Below are 5,000 nucleotides of genomic sequence, written 5' to 3' on the forward strand. Positions count from 1 at the left end.
TAGCTTGTAGCCCCAAAAGGATACCTCCTCCAGCCGGCTATTGACACGCTTGCTGTGCCCTATCAGTATTTGCAAAGTAATAGGGCACTTTCTGTGCCCTATCAGTATTTGCAAAAAATATATTAGATAGATAGATAGATAGATAGATAGATAGATAGATAGATAGATAGATAGACATACAGACAGACAGACAGGCAGATATACACACACATATATATATATATATATGCACACACAAAGTGGAAATTGTGAGTACATGAACATGTGCGACTCCTACAGTTATATCTAGAGTTCCACGTATATTATCATATCCCGGTCTGCTTTCTATGTAGTTGTTAAGCAACTTCTAAACTGAGTGGTATATGTAGTTATGAACTACAGACCAAATGTAGGAGAAACAGGCTAAACACAAGTTTATATTATACTTCCTATGCGCATTTCACCCTTATGGTTGTTAACCTGTATCCATCTTCATTTTTCATATATATTATATTATAGTATATCGTATTATATCATATTACATTATGTTATACTCTTTCATATCATATTTATATTTATATTACATATATATAATGCATATACGTGTAAATCATATGTATAAATATAAATGTATAAATACATATATATATGTATAGTATATATATATGTGTGTGTGTGTATCTGTATATGTATGTTTGTGTATGCGTGTGCTCGTGTGTTCGTGTGTTCGTGTGTGTGTGTGTGTGTGTGTGTGTTGGGATGACACAAACTGCAATTTCTTATAAGGGGAATGATGACAGTGTTAAGAGATCACGCTAGGAAAATCAGAAAATCCATGCTAAAAATCAAATACGCACCACAAAATGTATTATGACAAAATGGCCATACTCTGATAAGTAGCGTTTGCCACGTTGACAAGGAGATTAAGAGAAATCGTCCTGATATTAACGTCAAACAACATCATTAAAATATCTCTTAATCGACGTGTAAGTTCCAATGGAATTGATACGTCGATACGTCAATATATTCATGAAAGAAATGGGGAATATATCCCAATATAAAACCTGGAAAACGAGATATCCAGAATTGGAGGGGACTGATAACAGAGACAATTCCTGCTATAATAGGTGCCTTAGGTATAATAAAAAGATACGCAGACAAATGTGTGTGTGTATATATATATATTATATATATATATATATATATATATATATTATAATATATATATATATATATATATATATATATATATATGTACATATATATATATAATATATAAAAGCAAATATCCGTTGACTTACAGATAGATAATATTCAGTAAATAACCATAATAGATACTACATACATACAAATATACATGCAAATATGTATGCATAAATACATGTATGTATGTATATTGATGTATGTATAACGTAAAGTACTCACGATTTTGCAGGAAAGCCCGACACAAAGCATACTCCCATTAGACCACATACACAAACATAATAAAAAAAAAAATAATAATAATAATAATAATAATAATCCTTTCTATTAAGGACACAAGGCCTAGAATTTGAGGGGAAGGGGATAGGCAATCGCATCGACCCCAACGCGTAACTGGTACTTAATTCATCGACCTCGAAATGATGAAAGACAAAGTAGACCTCGCCGGAAGCGGCTGGCGAAATAGCGCTAAGCGTTTTGCGCGGTGTGCTAACGATTCTACAAGCTCGCCACCTTAATGCTAATGCTAATAATAATAATAATGATAATAATAATAATAATAATAATAATAATAATAATAATAATAATAATAATAATAATAATAATAATAAAAATAACAGCAACATCAACAAAATGCAATACTAGGCACTGGTTCTCATGGCTTCTGATCCTCTGATTGGAAGCGTTACCGTGTATATTGTTTTGTCTCGGTATAAAAGATGAGCTACAGCAAATATTCTGCTCAATACGATAGATTTACTGGTCCATTGCTTAATCTTAATCAGTTCAGCGTATTCTTTGGCGGCTGATGATATGTGCATCTCTGATCACGAGCAGAAGTAGTAGGGGAGCATCATAGCCATGTGTTGAGAGGAATTCTTTCGGGGGTTTGGATGATTCCCCTTTGGAAACATGAGTGTTTAGTTCAACACCCTTAAACAACCCTTATTCAGGGACCTTTTGAGTGAGCTGGGCTACTCGACATGAAGAAAATTTTAACTGGGCCCTACGTTGTTTATCTTGATATGGGATCACCATGTCGCTCACATTTGGTTGTGACGCATGTGCCTGTTGTACCCTTATCAGACGGGTAGTCATGATGGGTATACGGGGCTTCGTATATTTTACCCCAATGTCACTTTGATGGCATGCACTGCACTCTCACTCAATAATAATAATGATAATAATTATTATTATTATAATGATAATCATAATTATAATAATAATATTTTCTACTATACGCAGAAAGCCTGCTTTTGTTTTCGATTTTTGGGGGTCAATGTAGTTGATTACATCGACTCTAGTGCTCAACTGGCACGTATTTCATCGATCCCGAAAGTATGAAAGGCACAGTCGACCTCGGTGATATTTGAACTCAGAACGTACTTTCAGAGGAAATACCACTAAGCATTGTTTCCGGTGTGCTAACGATTCAGCCAAATAGGGATAATATTTTGTACTATAGGTACAAGATCTGAAAGTTTCGGGGAGGGGTTCAGTTGAGTACACCAATACCAGTGTTCCACTGATACTTATTTTATCGATCCCGAAATCATAAAAGGCAAGTTTATGCTGGCGGTATATGAAGAAAATGCTGCTTAGCAATTTTCTGTCGTGGTAACGGTTTTGCTATAGCTCGCCGCTGTGGAACGAAAGAGCGGCTGTTAATTGACAAATCTATATATATAAAACTGTAGTTGTGTGAGTGTCTGTCCCCTTCGATTTAGATTCCTAACTACTCCCACATTTTGCGGTGCAGTTTAACCAAATTCGTGTATCTTATAGTCGTGATTCATATCGAGCCCGTCTGAGTATTAGCGCGCGTCTACGATGAGTCTACGATTTTAAAAATAATTTAACATCATTTTCTATTCCATTTTAATGCATAATTTTTCGTGTGTCGATGGCGGCGGAGTTGGCGTCCATGGTCACACCTGCACTTGTTTGCTTCTCCCCCTTCTTCCCTCCCTCGTGAAGCTGTGGGGAAGGGAGTGTAAGGAAATCAACGTCGTAAAGCGTTGTCAAGGAGACCAGCGTTCTTTTAGAACAACGACTTCATGGCTTGAAGACACCAAAACAGAAATGGCTAAGAAAGCCCGAATTGGCATCTATAAGGGAAGTAACTCTCTAAAAATGCTTATATAGTTATTTCCCTTACAAACCCGAGCAACGCCGGGCGATACTGCTAGTTAATTATAAGAAGCTGCAAGGGAAGACATACAAACCTGAGCGTGGCTGGGATGGACTATCGTAAGGCGTATGATACGATTTCACACTCTTTATCATCAAACACTATGGAAATGTATGGAGTAGCAGAAAACATGAAATGCTTATATGGAACCGTATGAAATGTTGAAGAACTGAACTGACAGCAGAAGATCAGCTATTAGGAGAGATGAAAATCGGTGGAGGAATCTTCCAGCGCGTCAGTGTATCCCTACTAGTCTTTGTGATGGGAACTGAAATATTGCAGAAGGCAAAAGTTGGGGTATGATCTTGGAAGTGGTAAGTGAAAATTTAATTAGCTACCATTCATGGATGACTGAAAGTTGTTCACAAAAAGTGAGCCAGAACTGGACAACCTTGTTCAGTCGGAGCGGATTTTCTCAAATGGTATCACAATGGAGCTTGAACTTTGAAAATGTGCCATGATGGGGATAAGACGAAGAAAGCATACCTATGCCCTCTATCAGGACAGAGGGCATAGGTATGCCCAGTGGTGAAATGATGAAGGTCGTATTGAAAGCAGAGAGAAAGTACAAAAAGGGCATGAAGGGACTATACAATCAATTCCATGTGACCACATCCGAAGCTACTGCAAAACAAGTGTGACTGGCTGATGAAAGGAACATGGAAAAAGGAGACTGAGAGCACCATACTAGTATTGCAATACCAAGCTCTAGCCATAAATTGAGACGGAACCTTAGGAAGGAGCACGTGTCTCCATTGTGCCGCGTCTGTAATAGAATGGACAAAACTATTGCCATATCGTGAATGCCCTAGACTTGCAGAAAGCCATTATAGCAAAACAAAAAGGGGTTAACATTAAGAACAAAGTAATTGCAATCACTACATTGAGACAGTTGATAAGATCCTTTCTAGCTGCCCAGTGTTTGCCAACTCTGGTACCTTCACAGTCGGATGCCTACGGAGTGATATTGATCGTGTTATCGCACATGTCCACCAACATTTCGACATGAAAGCGTAATTGTATAAAGTTTTACCAAACGTGGTTCATGACATTGATCATGCTACAATCAACTGGGATACCCCTATCGAGACTTACAATGAGATCAGGACAAACCAGGCAGATATAATTCTCAAAGGCTGATTTGAAAAATCTGTGTATTCTGATGACCATCGTGATATCTTCTGACCCTGACAATATTTCAAAGAATGTCAAGAATCTAACAATCTACCAGGATCTTGAAATTAAAGTAAGCAGAATGTGGCCGTAAAAGTTAAAATAATATCTATCAGAAATGAAAGGCTACAAATAAAAAATATTGGATAAACACATTAAATTCATGCGGGAGTCTGTATATGAACACAGAGCTGAAAAATCTCTCTTCAACGTCCACGGCATATACTCTGTTGAAAAAAAAAACAAAGAGAATAGAACAATTGACATAACACATAATCTAAACACGCTATCGAATTGAATACAATAATGCAGGGGTCGGGGAGCTTTTTAAACCAATTAACCCTAAAAATATTTATTTATGTGGACGTTACCCCTTGATTTGAAAGGAAGAAAATCGTAGATTCTTTGAATTTAAAAGGTTTATTGAATCTATTTATATGAAGAATACAATTAT

This window comes from Octopus sinensis, linkage group LG6 (assembly GCF_006345805.1).
Source record: "Octopus sinensis linkage group LG6, ASM634580v1, whole genome shotgun sequence".
NCBI lineage: Eukaryota > Metazoa > Mollusca > Cephalopoda > Octopoda > Octopodidae > Octopus > Octopus sinensis.